Source organism: Lipotes vexillifer, unplaced genomic scaffold (genome assembly GCF_000442215.2).
Source record: "Lipotes vexillifer unplaced genomic scaffold, Lipotes_vexillifer_v1.1 scaffold641, whole genome shotgun sequence".
Taxonomy (NCBI): domain Eukaryota; kingdom Metazoa; phylum Chordata; class Mammalia; order Artiodactyla; family Lipotidae; genus Lipotes; species Lipotes vexillifer.
Genome location: NW_006780658.1, coordinates 259,303 through 279,302, shown reverse-complemented (window position 1 = coordinate 279,302; position 20,000 = coordinate 259,303). Strand labels below are relative to the sequence as shown.

Genomic DNA, 20,000 nt, shown 5'->3' with positions numbered 1-20,000 from the left:
ATACCAAAGAACTCAACTGGTAAGTGGTAAGATTTATTCTTACAATTTATGATCAGTCCTTTTGGACTTTACAGCAAGATCTATGGTAAAGCATATCATTTACCAAAAGTACTTACATTTTCCACTAACCTTGTACAAAACTTCCAATTCCTGGGCTCTTCCAAACTCCCCAGGCTAACAGTGCCCTCCTGGCTTTGCTTCCTTCCCTACCCAACCTGAACCCCAAGATCATCATTTCAATTCCACACTTAACAACATCCTCATCTCCCTGATTCCTTTGTTGCTGTGCCAAGCTGCTACCAACACATCTGACCAGTTTTTCTACTTTTGCTGCAGAAGCTCCCTACGAAATGGTATATACGTGTTATTGGCTATACTAGAAACCAATGATTTAGAAATTAATCTGGATCCTTCCATGTTGCTTCTTAATCAGCATCCACAGTTGCCTTCCTTACTAAGGAAGTTTCCTACAACTTACTAAGCTTTCTCCACTGCAAGTGCCAATAACCTCACACCAGCTCCCTTGACTCCCTTATATTTTCTCAGCTTCACTCCCATTCACCTCCAAATTTTTATGTTCAACAGTCCTTATTTCTTTTTTTGCCTTGTTTCAGAAAGTAAATCCATCCACTTGTGCTTTAGAACCTAATCCCTTCCATACCCTTTAGGGTTCTTTCTGCTTCTCAAGGTTCAAACTCACTCTTCTCTATCCTCAGACTATAAATACATTCAAGTCTCACAAATGCTGTACAATATTTACTCTTCTTTCAAACCAGTTACTGCCTTTTCTTGTTCCTGCTAGATTTTGCCCCTACAGCTTTTGTAATGGTCCCTAAAAACTCTATAATAGCCATATCTAATGGTTATCTCAGTTTTATCCTGCTATAATCTCTCCAATTTTTTTTTTAAACAGCTAACCTACCTCATCTTTCTCAAAATGTTCTCCTAATTCTAACAATCAGCCTCTTTTGGCTGCTGTCTCTTTAACCCACCTTTCATTTCTTGGAGTTCTGTTGCTATGCAGCCTTGTAAATAGAAGGTCTAAAATGTAACCCATGTGTCTATCATAGCTCCAGTTCTGGCCTCTTTCCAGACGATCAGAACTTTTTTCCCAATTACTTCCTGAATACCTCCACATAGATATTTCAAAATCGTGTTCATGATTGAACTCATAATCTTCCCCTCAAACTTGATCCTCTTTTCTGGGTATTTCCTGTTTTCTCTCATGTTAGAAACCTTTGTGACACTATCCTCCAAATCATATCCTCATGCAGTACATCGACTGACCAGGAGTTCCGTCAGATTCCACTCCACAGATTATCTCCAGAATCCATCCAGTCCTTTGCATTTTCATTGCCAATATTCATGTTCAGGACCTCACCTCTTTTCACTTTGAATAAGAAAGGAGCTCCTGGGACCTCCCTGGTGGCGCAGTGGTTAAGAATCCGCCTGCCAATGCAGGGGACACGGGTTCAAGCCCTGGTCTGGAAAGATCCCACACGCCGCGGAGCAACTAAGCCCGTGCGCCACAACTACTGAGCCTGCGCTCTAGAGCCCGTGAGCCACAACTATTGAGCCCACGTGCCGCAACTACTGAAACCCGTGCACCTAGAGCCCATGCTCCGTAACAAGAGAAGCCACCGCAATGAGAAGCCCACGCACCGCGATGAAGAGTAGTCCCTGCTTGCAGAAACTAGAGAAAGCCCGTGTGCAGCAACAAAGACCCAACACAGCCAAAAATAAATAAATATATTTTAAAAAAAGGAGCTCCTATTTGATCTATGTACTTTTAATACTATCCCTCTAATAAACCCTTTATATTACCACCAGAGCAAGGAATGTATTCCTTTTATGTATCCCCAGTAGCAAGCACAGTATGTAGAAATGAAATGCTCAACAATTACAAAATAAATAAATCTAGCATTCTAAATACTATCACATCACACTACCTCTGAAGGCGCCCTGCTGTGCAAATATATGTAAATCCAATCTCCTTAGCATACCATCTAAAGCCTTTCACAGTCTGATCTCAATGAACTTTCTAGCCTCATCATTCACCAATTTTTTTTGTTTTTTTGGCCACGCTGTACTGCATGTGGGATCTTAGTTCCCCCACCAGGACTGAACTCACACCCCCTGCAGTGGAAGTGCGGAGTCTTAACTGGACCGCCAGGGAAGTCCATTATTTATCAATTCTCCTTCATCACTTCAAGGATGCATGGCCCTGCGGGGCCACACTGCCTTCTGTCTGTATTGCCATGCCTTTGTTCTTGCTGGAGTGCGCACCTTATTTTCTCACTGAGAAAACCTTATCAGAAATCTTTAGCTCAACACCCTCTTCTGTGAAACCTTCCCTGATCAACACCCCTTGTCTTCAAATGGATCTGACTGCTCCCTGCTTTCTTCTTAGGCACTTCAGTGCCTTCCTTATGGAATGAACAATACTTTATTCCTTGGGTAGAGAAAATACGTATCTACTTGAGTGCAGGGCACATAGTAAGTGTGACAGAAATTGTTAAGCATTCCCTTCTTCATGAGTCTTTAGGCAGACTATATTTTCTAGTCTTTCTTGAAGAATACACTTGTATTCAACCAATGAAGTGTGAATATAAGTGTATCATGTTTCCATACTTGGCCTATAAAAAACTCCCATACATCCTCATTCTCTTGCCCTATCCATTGGCTGAACAGAGGACTCATGGAGGGCCAACCACAAGATAAAAGAAATCTGGGTCACCAAATTTCTGCAAGGAGTAGTGTTTTCCTAATGACTTGCATTATACTGTGATATAAGCACGAGACAAATATATATGTGTATATAATATATATGTGCATATATATTACTCATTGAAGTATGGCTGATTTACAATGTTGTGTTAGTTTCAGGTGTACAGCATAATGATTCGGTATTTTTGCAGGTTATACTCCATTATAGGTTATTACAAGATAATGAGTATAATTCCCTCTGCAATACAGTATATCCTTGTTGTTTATCTATTTTATACACAGTAGTTTGTTTTAAGGCATTGAAATTTGGGGGTTGTTTGTTATAGCAGTTTGTGTACCTTGCCTATCTTATGAGAGGAAATCAACTGAATCAAGAATATGAAAAGACTGATAAGGTATTCAATTCATCTCCTACTTTCAAAAGGACTGTATTAATATTCCCAGAGAAAAATTTTTTATAACGGTTTAACAACCCTCATTCAGAAGTTCTTTTCTATAGGTAGTCCATTTTCTGATACTGCACCACAATGAACAGACCAGAAATGTTGAGGAATTGTTAGAAAACAGAAAGCAGATGGGATCAGATCTATGGAGAAATGGTTAGAGGAAATCACAGCCCAATCATATTCAGAAGACTATACAGACATTGGAGAAGGTCCAGGGATGCTTTTATTTTAGAGTCGGTGGAGACCAGGAAGAAGGTAGGCCTGCGGCAAATGTCAAATGGGAAATTATGACTGGAGCAGCTGAACAATGGCACCTTCCTGTATACGTTAAGAATGGGTATAGGCAGTGTTTGACCACAGGTTAAAGCAGTGAGTGTAGAAGGTGTTAAGCCCAGTGAAGCAAGGGCTGATAATTACTAACTCCCGAAAGGGATGACAAGTTACTAGTGTGTCCTTACCAGCAACGCATCTTGTCCCCTGATACAATCAATGGAGACTGGGTATAATGAGAGGAAATGGCAGGATTACAGGGATTGTCAAATATAAAGATGAATGACCAACCTAGAACTACCAGACATTCAAGGAAAACCAATCCCTTGAGACAAAACGAACAAAACAACATAAACAACAATTACACTAAAGAACAACTAAATGGAGGAATGAGAGTTAATAAGGCAAACAGTGTATATAATACCCTTAAAGTGATTTGAGAAGATATTAATTGCATCTTGGAAATTAAATTTTGATGATCAAAATAAAACTCCATACATGAGCTGAAGAGCAGGATGAATATAGCTGAAGATTAAATGAGTGCATTGTAAGGTCTAATGAGGAATTCTCCCTGAATGAAGTGGAAAAGAACAAAGAGATTTACATATAAGAGGAAAATGAAGAGATGATGTCATCATCATCATCAAAGCTAACATTTATTGAAGGCTTACTATGTGCCTTTGTGTTTGTATGCATGTGTGTATACCACTTATTCTCATATTGGTTCTATCGCCATTTTACAGAGGAGGAAACTGAAGTAGAGACGTAAAGTAACTTTTTCAAGGTCATAGAGGTAGAAGCACAGAAGATCCGTATGTTCCAATATCCATCTAAGAAGATACTGAGATAGCTTTGTATGTATTGATGATATGGAAAGATCTTCAACACAGATATTAAGAATAAAAAAGCAGGTTGAATAGCAATATATAGCAGGATGCCATTTACTGAACAAAACAAAGTACATGAATATATATGTCAATGAATAAAAAGAGGACAGGAAGTATGCATGGAAAACACTGAATTTACTTGCCTAAGCTAGAATGTGGCAGAGCAGGGTTTCTACCCAAATCCAACAGGTGTGCTCTTTACTATATTACCCTTATTTTAAAATATATATGTACCCTAATACTCCGTCTACAAACTTAAGAAAATTATTCTCTCAAGATATTGAAGTTTTGTGATACTCTAATATCAGTTTTGGAACCCAGAGAGAAATGTTCTAATGAACTGCAAATAAAGACATCTAGAAAAATGTATATCTTGGCTCATTTCAGTTTAATATAATTCTTAGTGTTTTTCACACTAACACTAAGAAAATGACCAAGACACTAGGGTATTTCATAGGCACTGCCGTGTCAAAATATCTTAAGCAATGATTGTAAAACAGGATGATTTATAATCAGGATACTAATATTACATCTAGCATTGTCCATCCCATCCTTCACATGTATATGGACTTTACTGGATTAGTTATAAATATACATTTGAGAAATTTTTCTAATATTTTTTTATTTCCACTACATTTACCATTTACCATGGCACATGTTTATTCAGTTCAAATGTTACCATAGGCTTTAAAACAAAATGTGAGTAAAACAGATATGATATAAACAAACAATAAAGAGTCATTTCCCAAAAAACTCTAAGTAAGGGTATTTTATCAAGGTAAGTTATTATTTTTTTTTTTTAACATCTTTATTGGGGTATAATTGCTTTACAATGGTGTGTTAGTTTCTGCTTTATAACAGAATGAGTCAGTTATACATATATATATGTTCCCATATCTCTTCCCTCTTTGTCTCCCTCCCTCCCACCCTCCCTATCCCACCCCTCCAGACAGCCACAAAGAACCGAGCCGGTTATATGACACTTAAGAGCATCAGTAAGAGCACTTTGAACAACCAAAAGGAGTTGTCCAATTAAAATATTATCACTAAAATATATATATATTGAACAGAATAGGTTATTGTTGTTTTAATGCCTGCTGACCTGAATAGGAGAGAGCCTTTATTATTTTTCCTGCTTTGGCCTATAAAGCTATTAACTGGGGTTTTCCTCTTAGCAGTTAACAATAGCAAAGTGAAGACGGCATCTAAGCTGTGTTCAGCCCTGACTCTTTCTGGTCTTGTGGAAGTAAAAGAGGTATGTTTGTAGACGACCTTCTTTGCTGGGAATTTAAGCCTTGGGTGACTAAACCCAGTATCTCTTTTGTCAGACGATACAGAGAGAATCTGGGAGAAATAACAACCCTGAAGGTGAGGTGATCAGTGTCACTCAACTAGGAAACAAGTTGAGAAGGGCTCTGCATGGGAGAAACCAGATGCCTCGAAGGACGAAACCTCTGAAATCAATCTCCTCTGAAGAGACTCAGCTTGGGCCCATGTGGGTTGGGACATATTTTGGTCTCAGTACTAGTGGTGACCACTGAGGCATCTCTTAGTGGACACGAATCTTAGGCCTAAGTGAAGGGCAGTTGCCTGTATTTTCCTCAGCTTTTGGGTGGGAGGCTAGAATAGGTTGGAGGGGGAAATCCTTTTCTGACAATTCATTAGAAATATTAACATTAAATAGAGGTATTTATGGTTCTCCATTCTTCTCCAATGCTGAAATTTTCTTGTGTGAGAAGTGTTATACCACAATAGCTGTTATACCATTGATCTGTACATGACCTAGGGCCTCAGTTTCTTCACACCTACCCTTTCTTATTTTTCTCTTTAGTTAAAGTTCTTCCATCTTTTATTCCAAAATATGGGATGTTCATAAAAATTCAGTTAAGACTGAAGAATATAAAGTGACATCTCAGGCCTTGCTTACACTTTCCTCCCCAGCGGGAGCCACCAATACATTTTTTGGTGTGGCTGTTCGGACTTCTTTTTATGTATTTACAAGTGTGTTTTGTGTGTGTGTATACACATTTTTTAATGTAAATAAGGTCGTATGTATACAGTGTTCAGTCACTAGCTCTTTCCCCCACCTTTAGCTGTCTTTGACATTATCCATCTTAGTGTATTGACCCACTTTCTTACTAATTATGGAACGGCGTTCAGTGCTCTAGATGGACTGTGGTTTATGTAGCGGTTCCATAATTGTCGGACATAGAGGTAGCACCCCCAGCTTCTTCCCGACCTTTCCTGTCTGCTGCTTCTTCCCAAGGAACATAGAAAGCATTTCCCTCCCCCCGTGGTTCTCTTTCTCTACTGCGTATTTCATTTCTAGCATCTTTACTGTGGGCATGCTCCCCCGCCACAGGCTTCGATTCCATTCAACAGCCTCTTCAGCATGTCCGATTCATCTTGATAATCATAATCATTACAATCTCCACAATGCCTCGCACAGTGCCTTGTACCTAATAGACAGATATTTGATAAAACTCTCCAAGGGGCAGGCTCAACATAAACACGTAGACAGAAGTTACACTCCAGGGTCCTGATCAGTGAGAAACCGAACGTGTGGCACGAGGCAACGTCTGCGATCTCCTGCTGTCATGCGCTTACTGCAGACGTGAGCGTTTGACACCTGTGAGGGGGACATAGTACACCACCATACGGTAGAAAAAGCGTGGCCTAATCCTCTGATATCTTGAATTTCAGCTGCAGCGCAAGTTCTTGAGCCCCGAGGAGATTCAGTCTGTCCGAGAACACCTGGGTTACCACAGTGACAGCCTGCTCTCTGTGCAGATCACAGGAAAAAAGCCCAATTTTGAAGTGGGTTCTTCTAGTCAACTTAAGCTTTCTACTACCAAGAAGTCTTCCGGTGAGACTGGCCTAGGGATATTGTTCTGTCTGAGTGGGCCTGAAAAGCCGTATTAAAAACTGAGCCAGAGATCTGAATGAGGTGGTGATATCTTTAGAGGATCATTCCCTTCCTTAATTTCCCTCATTTCCAAGTGGAAGAATGCTTAATGTACTGTTGTTCTGGGCATATTCGGATCCAATACTGAAATGATGCGTAGATATTACCTAGTTCAGCCCCTTCTTCTGCACCAGAGGACACTGAGGTCTCCAGATACTAGAGGTCAGACTCCCATAGTTTCATTAGTTAATGAAGTCTTTCCAGACCCCAGAATTATGACATTTACCCTCAGAAGACCTCACAGTGACGGTCATGGCGGATAAGAGTGTGCTATTCCTCTTCCCATGTGTCCTTTTCTCTGTGCCACTGAATTCAGCTTTTCTTTGAGGATCTTAAGACACTTATAAAAATATCTCCTCTCAGAAGATTGCACTCCACCCTTTTTCACCATTCTCACCCTTCCTATCACTATTTTTTAATGCCTGAGTTGAGAAAAATTGTCCTAGCTGTGAGGTATGCAAAAATTTACAGGTATTCACACTGCTCTGTTTTGACTGTCCAGCCTAAATCTTCAAGAAATCCTTTAGCATCCTAACCTTTGGAGTCACAGTTCCAGAATGGGTAGGAGCAGCTTAGATGGCCTGCCCTGTGGGAGATCTGAGCATCCAGTGTGACAGTGATCTCTGGGGGGTGCACTTACCCGCCAAGGCCCATTCGTGGACTGGCCCACACTGAACCCTCAGCTCTTTCGGGCCCAGAGAGAGAATCAGGAGGTGTGATTTGCTACTGATTTGTTGTTACGCCACCGCCATCAGCTCTTGAGCCCATTTTCTTGTCTGTAACAGGTCTACATGAGACCGGAGCTTTGCTATTTATAATGCTTTTTGGTACAGTTTCTTGTTTCATATTCATGGTTGTTAGTATTTGCCTTATGTATTGAGGTGCTCCTATGTTGGGGGCATAAGTATTTACAATTGTTATATCTTCTTCTTGGATCGATCCCTTAATCATTATGTAGTGTCCTTCTTTGTCTCTTCTGATAGTCCTTATTTTAAAGTCTATTTTGTCTGATATGAGAATTGCTACTCCAGCTTTCTTTTGGTTTCCATTTGCATGGAATATCTTTTTCCATCCCCTTACTTTCAGTCTGTATGTGTCTCTAGGTCTGAAGTGGGTCTCTTGTAGACAGCATATATATGGGTCTTGTTTTTGTATCCATTCAGCCAATCTGTGTCTTTTGGTGGGAGCATTTAGTCCATTTACATTTAAGGTAATTATCGATATGTATGTTCCTATTCCCATTTTCTAAATTGTTTTGGGTTCGTTATTATAGGACTTTTCCTTCTCTTGTGTTTTTGTCTAGAGAAGTTCCTTTAGCATTTGTTGTAAAGCTGGTTTGGTGGTGCTGAACTCTCTCAGCTTTTGCTTGTCTGTAAAGGTTTTAATTTCTCCATCAAATCTGAATGAGATCCTTGCTGGGTAGAGTAATCTTGGTTGCAGGTTTTTCTCCTTCATCACTTTCAGTATGTCCTGCCACTCCCTTCTGGCTTGTAGAGTTTCTGCTGAGAGATCAGCTGTTAACCTTATGGGGATTCCCTTGTGTGTTATTTGTTGTTTTTCCCTTGCTGCTTTTAATATGCTTTCTTTGTATTTAGTTTTTGACAGTTTGATTAATATGTGTCTTGGCGTATTTCTCCTTGAATTTATCCTGTATGGGACTCTCTGTGCTTCCTGGACTTGATTAACTATTTCCTTTCCCATATTAGGGAAGTTTTCAACTATAATCTCTTCAAATATTTTCTCAGTCCCTTTCTTTTTCTCTTCTTCTTCTGGAACCCCTATAATTCGAATGTTGGTGCGTTTAATGTTGTCCCAGAGGTCTCTGAGACTGTCCTCAGTTCTTTTCATTCTTTTTTCTTTATTCTGCTCTGCAGTAGTTATTTCCACTATTTTATCTTCCAGGTCACTTATCCGTTCTTCTGCCTCATTTATTCTGCTATTGATCCCATCTAGAGTATTTTTCATTTCATTTATTGTGTTGTTCATCATTGTCTGTTTCATCTTTATTTCTTCTAGGTCCTTGTTAACTGCTTCTTGCATTTTGTCCATTCTATTTCCAAGATTTTGGATCATCTTTACTATCATTATTCTGAACTCTTTTTCAGGTAGACTGCCTATTTCCTCTTCATTTGTTAGGTCTGGTGGGTTTTTATCCTGCTCCTTCATCTGCTGTGTGTTTTTCTGTCTTCTCATTTTGCTTATCTTACTGTGATTGGGTTCACCTTTTTGCAGGCTGCAAGTTCGTAGCTCCCGTTGTTTTTGATGTCTGTCTCCAGTGGCTAAGGTTGGTTCAGTGGGTTGTGTAGGCTTCCTGGTGGAGGGGACTAGTGCCTGTGTTGTGGTGTATGAGGCTAGATCTTGTCTCTCTAGTGGGCAGGTCCACGTCTGGTGGTGTGTTTTGGGGTGTCTGTGGACTTATTATGATTTTAGGCAGCCTCTCTGCTAGTGGGTGGGGTTGTGTTCCTGTTTTGCTATATGGTTGGCATAGGTTGTCCAGCACTGTAGCTTGCTGGTCGTTGAGCGAAGCTGGGTGCTGGTGTTGAGATGGAGATCTCTGGGAGATTTTCGCCGTTTGATATTATGTGGGGCTGGGAGGTCTCTTCTTGACGAGTGTTCTGAAGTTGGCTCTCCCACCTCAGAGGCCGAGTCCTGACTCCTGGCTGGAGCAGCAAGAGCCTTTCATCCACTCGGCTCAACTTGGTACGAGGGATGCCTGCTTCAAGACGCAGCAAGTCTGGGGGCTCCTAGGCTGGTTCCCGTGGCTGGGGTAAGAGCTGGTTGATGTTCCATCTGAACCCGGCACAGCCTCCTGACCTCATGCCTCAAGGTAAGTTATTACTCTGCATATTTTACTGATGAAGAAATAAAGGGCCCAAGAAAGTTAAATAATTAGTGAAAGGTCAGAAGGACTAAGATTCAGAGCCTGTGAATTCTAGTTTAATGCTTTTTTTAAAGCCTATTTCTTACCTATTCACTCACTTGGAAGCAAATAGTAACCAAAATTAGAGAATAATGAACTGCTTCCATGTATAAGTTACTATTTATAGAGAAACTTTTATCTGAATATACATTATTCAAAATCACATGGGAACACTGTTTGCAGATGACATGATACTATGCATAGAGAATCCTAAAGATGCTACCAGAAAACTACTAGAGCTAATCAATGAATTTGGTAAAGTAGCAGGATACAAAATTAATGCACAGAAATCTCTTGCAGTCCTATACACTAATGATGAAAAATCTGAAAGAGAAATTAAGGAAACACTCCCATTTACCATTGCAACAAAAAGAATAAAATACCTAGGAATAGGGGCTTCCCTGGTGGTGCAGTGGTTGAGAGTCCGCCTGCTGATGCAGGGGACACGGGTTCGTGCCCCGATCCGGGAGGATCCCACATGCCGCGGAGCGGCTGGGCCTGTGAGCCATGGCCGCTGAGCCTGTGCGTCTGGAGCCTGTGCTCCGCAACGGGAGAGGCCACAACAGTGAGAGGCCCGCGTACCGCAAAAACAAAAAGACAAAAAGCAGAACAAAACAAAATACCTAGGAATAAACCAGACCTACAGAAGGAGACAAAAGACCTGTATGCAGAAAAGTATATGACACTGATAAAAGAAATTAAAGATGATACAAACAGATGGAGAGATATAACATGTTCTTGGACTGGAAGAATCAACATTGTGAAAATGACTATACTACCCAAAGCAATCTACAGATTCAATGCAATCCCTATCAAATTACCAATGGCATTTTTCACAGAACTAGAACAAAAATTTTCACAATTTGTATGGAAACACAAAAGACCCCGATAGCCAAAGCAATCTTAAGAAAGAAAAACAGAACTGGAGGAATCAGGCTCCCTGACTTCAGACTATACTACAAAGCTACAGTAATCAAGATAGTATGGTACTGGTACAAAAACAGAAATATAGATCAAGGGAAAAGGATAGAAAGCCCAGAGATAAACCCACGCACATATGGTCACCTTATCTTTGATAAAGGAGGCAAGAATATACAATGGAGAAAAGACAGCCTCTTCAATAAGTGGTGCTGGGAAAACTGGACAGCTACATGTAAAAGAATGAAACTAGAACACTATCTAACACCATACACAGAAATAAACTCAAAATGGATTAAAGACCTAAATGTAAGGCCAGACACTATAAAACTCTCAGAGGAAAACATAGGCAGAACACTCTATGACATAAATCACAGCGAGATCCTTTTTGACCCAATTCCTAGAGAAACGGAAATAAAAACAAAAATAAACAAATGGGACCTAATGAAACTTAAAAGCTTTTGTACAGCAGAGGAAACCATAAACAAGATGAAAAGACAATCCTCAGAATGGGAGAAAATATTTGCAAATGAAGCAACTGAAAAAGGATTAATCTCCAAAATTTACAAGCAGCTCATGCAGCTCAATATCAAAAAAACAAACAACCCAATCCAAAAATGGGCAGAAGACCTAAATAGACATTTCTCCAAAGAAGATATACAGATTGCCATCAAACACATAAAAGGATGCTCAACATCACTATCAGTAGAGAAATGCAAATCAAAACTACAACGAGGTATCACCTCACACCAGTCAGAATGGCCATCATCAAAAAATTTACAAACAATAAATGCTGGAAAGGGTGTGGAGAAAAGGGAACCCTCATACACTGTTGGTGGGAGTGTAAATTGATACAGCCACTATGGAGAAGAGTAAGGAATTTCCTTAAAAAACTAAAAATAGAACTACCATACGACCCAGCAATCCCACTACTGGGCATATACCCTGAGAAAACTATAATTCAAAGAGTCATGTACTACAACGTTCATTGCAGCTCTATTTACAATAGCCAGGACATATAAGCAACCTAAGGGTCCATCGACAGATGAATGGATAAAGAAGATGTGGCACATATATACAATGAATATTACTCAGACATAAAACGAAACAAAATTGAGTTATTTGTAGTGAGGTGATGGACCTAAAGTCTGTCATACAGAGTGAAATAAGTCAGAAAGCGAAAAACAAATACCATATCCTAACACATATATATGGAATCTAAAAAAAAAAAAAAAGGTCATGAAGAACCTAGGGGTAAGACAGGAATAAAGAGGCAGACCTACTAGAGAATGGACTTGAGGACATGGGGAGGGGGAAGGGTAAGCTGGGACAAAGTGTGAGAGTGGTAGTGTATATATGGACATATATACACTACCAAATGTAAAATAGACAGCTAGTGGGAAGCAGCCGCATAGCACAGGGAGATCAGCTCAGTGCTTTGTGACCACCTAGAGGGGTGGGATAGGGAGGGTGGGAGGAAGGGAGATGCAAGAGGAAAGAGATATGGGGATATATGTATATGTATAACTGATTCACTTCGTTATAAAGCAGAAACTAACACACCATTATAAAGCAATTATACTCCAATAAAAATGTTAATAAATAAATAAAGGTGGTGGTCTGTGTTTTATGGGAAGAAATTTATAAAAATATGTGACAAATTATATTAACTTTGAATCAATGGTGGCATATATGCCTTTAAGTAAATCATTATAGATCTAACAACTTGGTTGAAAAAAGGATGAAAATTTTGAATCCAAGGAAATGAAATTACTAGGAACATCAGAATTGCAAAGGCCTTATTTTTCTTTACTTATTTTAAAACAGCAACCCCCAGAGGTTTCTACAAGTCTAGATATGAACTTAAAAATGACAACAGAGGAAAAAAACCATTTAGACAATAGACTTGTATTAGATAAGAAACAAGAATGACTTTCAGAAAGAATAAAATTATAATTAATATAAAAATGTAACATTAAAAGAATCCTAATAGGCTGTGATCTTGAAGGCTTTTTCTCAGATGTTTTTGCTGGGTTTTACCTATAGTTCTTGTACTTATCTAGACCTCAACACAGTAGATAACCTAAAAACTCACTAGCTAACACTATCAAATTCATTGATAAAATTGCTCATGGACATAGCTGCTCCTTCTGCATATTTAAAGCTTATATAGCTATAGTTATAATATTAGCTTCCCCAGTGCCTCTGCCTCTTTTGCACACAGAGCATAGAAAAGAATATATCAATACAAATGCACACAAAACAAATACATGCATTGACAGACATAAACTGTCTTGCACGGTGAAGGAAAACAATTAAAAAAACAAGTGTACACGTAAAAATGTTCAGTCATGTCTTGTATTTGAAATGATTATTCTGAATCTGCCTCAAACAGCATCAGGTTCAACAGTAACTACAACTGAAAAACTATTTCACAAACATGAAACTGAAGTGATTGCAGAGCTACTGCAAAAAAAAAAAAAAAAAAGCCATCATTCATCAACAGTAAATGCCCTAGAAATATTAATTTTTGCTAGATCACCTTAGAAGCAGGTTTTTTTTCATTAGTTCCTTCGAGTGTCCATCCAAAACAGATTTACAAACCAGATAAAACAGATGACAGAGAAAATTCTCCAGCAGAATACTGTACCTTAATCGCTGAGCTACATGTTAAGGATTGAGAGATGAAGAAGTTTAAAGAGAAGACAGGGAGGGAAACGTAAAGCCAAACACACACCTGTATACAGGTACTTTGGAAGTAATGAAGAAAGAGAATATGGTCAGGGAAGACTTCTAGGAAGAGGTGATACTTGGGCTGCCCATTGTAGGATAAGCGATAGGAGGACAGGACAATCATTTGGTTCATTAAGTTTAAATGAACCAGCTCAATTATATTTTATGTTTTATTTTACGGTTACAATCCAGTCCAGAAGGGCCTTGGAATAAACAGTAGTAGAAAGCCAGGAGGTATGCTGTCACACGCTCCAAGGGACATTTAACCAGGGACAGTGTTATATCCCTAAAGTGTGCTGCCTAGTGCCAGGGAGACCTTATCAATTCAAAATGACAAGGCAAGAATGAAGTTACAGTAAAAATCATATGCAGTGCAAATTCTCAGCAAATCATAAATGTCTGGAGCTAGAAGGAATCTTTGAGATTACACACAGCATGTTCCATGGAATACTAATTTCTCATGATTCTTCATTTAAACAAGGTTCCACAGTGGAATTAGACTGGGTAACACACTACTGAATCTTCCCTCCTGGAAAGGAACAATGCTCATCAACAAATTTAAAGCTAAGAGATATTCTATAGGTAGAAAAACCTGTTTAACTTAGTTTAGCCTGTGTTTCCCCAACTTAGTTTTTTGCCAAAGAATGATTCTTTTCCTGCAATATAAATAAACGAAGAATATACTTTGGAGGGCTTCCCTGGTGGCGCAGTGGTTGAGAGTCCGCCTGCTGATGTAGGGGACACGGGTTCGGGCCCCGGTCCGCGAGGATCCCACATGCCACGGAGCAGCTAGGCCCGTGAGCCATGGCGCTGAGCCTGGACATGCCACGGAGCAGCTAGGCCCGTGAGCCATGGCCGCTGAGCCTGCGCGTCCGGAGCCTGTGCTCCGCAACGGGAGAGGCCACAACAGTGAGAGGCCCGCGTATCGCAAAAAAAAAAAAAAAAAAAAAAAAAAAAGAAAAAAAAGAATATACTTTGGGAAATGCTAATCTAGTCTAATGCTTCCACCAACTTATTTTAATTTTTCCCTAACTCAGATTTTGAGGTATAAAAGTATTTCATCATATAAAATTATTTTTTCTTTTTTTTAAAAAAAACCTCCCATTTGAATATTTGAAGACAGGAACCATTACTTCTAAAGCATAATTATCCTGAAGTCTAGAAATGATTCTGTAGAATCTCATGCTTTAAGTTATATATAACTCAAAAGATCATTAACATTTACTTCTGCAAATTGTTAAAACAGTAATAAATGGTGGTGATGGTAAAAAATTATGGATACAATGAAAATGACAAATGGAAAACTAAAAATTTATACAGCATCTTCTAATCCTTTTCTACTTTTTTAGCACCAGTGTGGGAGTATAAATATTTGGAACATATTGAATGATTTGGGTTTGTTTGCTTTTATTTAAAATTCCCTTTTGTATACTTTGTAATAATTCCCAAAGTAAAAGCTTTTTTTTCACTATTTTAACCTATGTCATGTCTTCTGGATTTTCTCTTAATTCTTATACTCCCAAGTGGGCTTAAAGATTACCCATACTTGCAAGCGTCTACTTTATGTGCCCTTTCTTTTTATTCTGTTGGAAATTTTTCTATGTCATTTATTAGAAAAGCTTTGATGATCAATTTCACTGGTGAGCGACAGACTGAGTATGCTCAACAGATGTGCTGGTCTAATGCAGCTGTGCGAATATCCTAATGATCTTCACTTGAATAGGCATTTTTCTTCTCAACACTCCTGCTGGAATCCATGAGCATTCCAATGGCAAGGAAGGAATCAAACAGATCTAATTACAATTTAAGATGAAAATGAAGAGCGCTAATAGTTTTTTTGTTTTGTAATGTGTAAAATCCTATAGCCTTCTGCCCATGCTTATATTTCTCTTCTCCAGTTGTGTTGATGCCTGATGCTTACCCAACTTCCCATTCTGTAACCTGAATAAACTGCTTAGCCACAGTAGTTAGAATGTCATTTACTAAAATCTAAGAACAAGTTTTTAAAAATTGAAAGCAATCCAATAATAACAAGATGGGGATACAGAACTCCTGTGATGTCTAGTCTGTCAAAGAAAAGCAGTGCTGGATATTTTTTTTTTTCTTTTTTACAGAATGCTGATATGGAAAATAAAAATAACTTCATCATTCTGTGTTCCTTTGACTTACAGCACATCCATCAACTGGATGTCAGTTTGAAGTCAGTTGGCCACCATTATAACCCCCATTCCAAGAAAGATGTTTCAGCATTTCAGAAAAACTCTGGGGTTAGGAGCTACAGAACTATTCCCTTTGAGAGGAATCATATCCAAGACTTGCTAAGTGATTTGTAATGCTTATTCTTTTCAGTAACTTCAGATACACTATCAATGCATATTTTTAAAGAGTAACTAAAGGTAAGAAATCCTTTTAAAAATAAGGACCACAGTCCAGAAATGGCAATGCTTAACTACACATGTCAGAAATCAACGATGAGATGCAATAGTTTTCCATATCAAATAAATTATGCCATTATGTCTTTTCCTAACTTTTACTTTTCTCTTACATTACAAAGGGTGTTTCTTTTCTAAAAAAATAGAATTATATATTTTAATGTATATCATTTGTTTTCATGGCTTCAGTGCCTGAGGGGAAACAAAAACTTAGGCAGGCCTATTATGTCAGTCACTGTGCTAAGTATTTTAAGATAGAGCTGTTCCATAGAATTCTCAAAAAGTTCCAGAGGCTTAGTAATTTGTTCAAGGTTACATACCTAGTAAATAGGTATGTCAACAATTACAACAGGTCTGTCTGCTCTTTTTTACATTACACTATAATGACTTTGTAAAAACAGTATGGAAATAACCTGTATAAAACAAATCTAATCCTACTAATGCTTCTTAATGAGGATAGTTAATTTGTTCTTTTTTAGTTAAATTATTAAGTTAGAAAGGTCATGAATGAAATGACATTGTAAAATAAGTATGAAAGCAAATAATTTCGGGTGAAATTGCTGTGCTATTAATAAATATTTTGAAGTTGACTGTTTTCTTTCAGGAATATGAAATGCTCAGTATTTAAGTGCATGCCATGATTTTGATTGTCTCAACTTGAGAGACTCATCATTTAAGTCTGAGGCCAATAGCTGGATTTCAGTGCTTTAATACATACATCTCTATACTAAAAATGCTAACACCTCTGATAAAATGCAGACTTCCACTGCTGAGTCCACAAATTTTCCCCAAAGGAGTTTTATGCCATGCCCTGATTTAATCCTGCTAAAAGTATGTTTTAAATACACTTTTATATACCACATTCTGATAGAGGGGGTTGTATGATTGCCCTACTAATTGGGATGCCCCTATAATGCTAAAGAATACCACAAATTCAATTCAAAATTAATAAAGCAGGCTTTGTTGGATGACAAACTGAAGCACCCTGGAGGCATGACCTGGTTTTGGAATGATCTCTGAGATTACTATTCCCCAGATCTGTGAAAATTAGGCACATAATGAAACTGTTGCGTTTACTCTCCAGGGTGAACTGTAAACTGGACCAAGGTATGACCTTTACTGCCTATTAATGAAGAGGCATGTTCTTTTCTCTCATGTGATAGGTGAATTAAACAACAGCAGTACAGTTTAAGGTAGAAGAAATAAGGAAAGAAAATCAATATCCCCAAAAATCACAGTCATGATCTATACCAATATTCAGGCAATTGAATTCAGTCCCAAACAGAAACAAGTGAATATAAACAAGTTAAAGATCACATAAATAATAAGCCAGAATTTTCCTGATTAGAAATGAATAAGAAATGTAAAAAATATATAAGAAATTTAAGATCTATGTAAGAAACTTCAAAAGCATTTCTTTCTATTGTAGGCAAATTTCTAGTAGCAAGTCCATGTACTTCATTAATAAAGCATACTGTATGTAAAAACGTAAAGGTCTTCAGCATTCTTTACATTGTTTTGAGGATAAAAGACATTATATCTATATGTTTTTATAGGCAATAAAATAAAATACATATATCAAACAGAAGAAATTCATATATTCAGGAAAATGGAAATATAGTACTCTTGAAAATTTTCTCTTATTTCAATTCTATATGGCACTGTTGAAACAAGAGAAATACTTTCAACAATATTACAATATAAAAGCAGAATCAAAGAAAATTTTATAGTGAAGATCCTGTAACCATGTTATAACCATGTTATCGGGATATGATGGTGAGAATTTGTCCTCCAAAACTGGAATGCTGCATTTAAAAAGAGACACTACTGGTGACTTTCTAGTCTCAGTTTTAGTCATTATCAATATTTAACAACCTCTATTTTGTTGCTAGATATTTTCAAGTAGGCATTAAGTTATTATAATTTTATTTAAGGTAGTGGGAAACTTTAGCATGTATCAGCATCACATGGAAAGTTGTTAAAACAGATTCCTGGCCCGAGGTGGGCTGAGATTTTTGCATTAAAAAAACAAAAACAAAAACATAATTTTTATTTAGAAATACAGAATTTTAGGGCTTCCCTGGTGGCGCAGTGGTTGAGAGTCCGCCTGCCAATGCAGAGGACACGGGTTCGAGCCCTGGTCCGGGAGGATCCCATGTGCCGCGGAGCAAGTCAGCCTGCGCGCCACAACGGCTGAGCCTGCGCTCTAGAGCCTGCGAGCCACAACTACTGAGCCCACGTGCTGCAACTACTGAAGCCCGCATGCCTGGAGCCCCTGCTCTGCAAGGGGAGAAGCCACCGCAGTGAGAAGCCCACACACCGCAACGAAGAACCAAAGCAGCCAAAAATAAATAAATTAAAAAAAAAAAAAAAAGAAATACAGAATTTTAAATTAATTTTATCCCAATGTGATTTTTTTTGTTTTTGGTGGACTCAAGAGTTACTTAGAATGATGTTTTTAAAATGGCAAGCTATTTGGTGTTATTTATACTCAGGTCTAATTTAATTTCATTCTCATGAAAGACTGTAATGTATATGATAATTTTTGATATATGTTTATGTTTATTTTCTTAACCAACATATGGTCAATTTTGTAAATGTTTAATCAGCATTTGAAAAGAATATATATCCCCTAACTCTTGAATTCAGGGTCTCGTACGTGTTTATCAGAGCAAGTAAATCTATTAGCTTGTTGTTGTTTTGCTAAATGTATCTCCTATCATGATGGCAGTATTCAAAGTTTACCCTTGCAGTTGTGTCAATATTTGCTTTATATATTTTGAGACTATGTTATCAGATGTACACAAACCAGATGCAATCATCTGAGGCAAATCACTAATACAGTGTACTCTGAAGAAGGGGCTTAACAGTTTAATGAAGTAAACATAGGAATCAAAAAAATCAAAATGATCTATAAAAGGAAAAAATATTTTTACCCAGTGAGGGGTATGCTGAATAAGGATTCAAGAAGCCACATTCTTATGCCAATTAAACTACTGTCCTATTAAGTAAATTTGAAGAAGTGCCTGAGAAATCCCAATAGCAAGATATAGATAATATTATCAATCTTTCTCTTCTTTTTAGAACAAGATGTTGGGGGATTTTCTTCTTTTTATTCTGTCATTTATAGAATTATAGATCTTCTAAAATATTTTGAAGGGACTTTGCTTCTCTAGCTCATCACTTTAACCACAGCACTCAACATACTGCTATATAGTAGATACTCAATAAACATATGACTCAATGAAGATTGCCAAGAAGCCAAGAGATGAAAATCTACCTCATATCCCTGATTTAGAGAAGCACAGAAATTGAGAGATTTATAGGGAACAGCATAATGATTAAAACTTGTCTTGAATAATTTTGGTTTGTTTAGTGAAGGCACTCCTGGACCAGTTCCTTCTCCTTGTCTAAAGAGCCCCTGAAGACTGGAAGCCAAGCAAAGACATTCAGACTACTTTTCTGAGGGGATCTGAAGTATAAAAGTATTACTTTTGCAATGCAGGCTCAATGGAAACCATCATCTTCCCAAGAAAGTGCTCTCAAAAAATGGTCAGAAAACCTCATTTTCCTTAGCATGACCTAAAGAATCCTTCACTAAGTGGTCCCAGCCTTTATTCCCCAGTCAGCCACCACTCCATCCCATATGTTTTATTCTCCAAACACTAAGAACTTATTCAATTTGTAAATATACCACACTCT

At 38.1% G+C, this 20,000-nt stretch overlaps 1 protein-coding gene across 1 annotated transcript in view; it reads right to left on the bottom strand.

The window, feature by feature from the left end:
- Positions 1 to 20,000, bottom strand: part of RSRC1 (arginine and serine rich coiled-coil 1) — a gene marked incomplete at its 5' end in the record, with an annotated part of 333,988 nt that overhangs the window by 71,948 nt on the left and 242,040 nt on the right. The window lies entirely within an intron of this gene.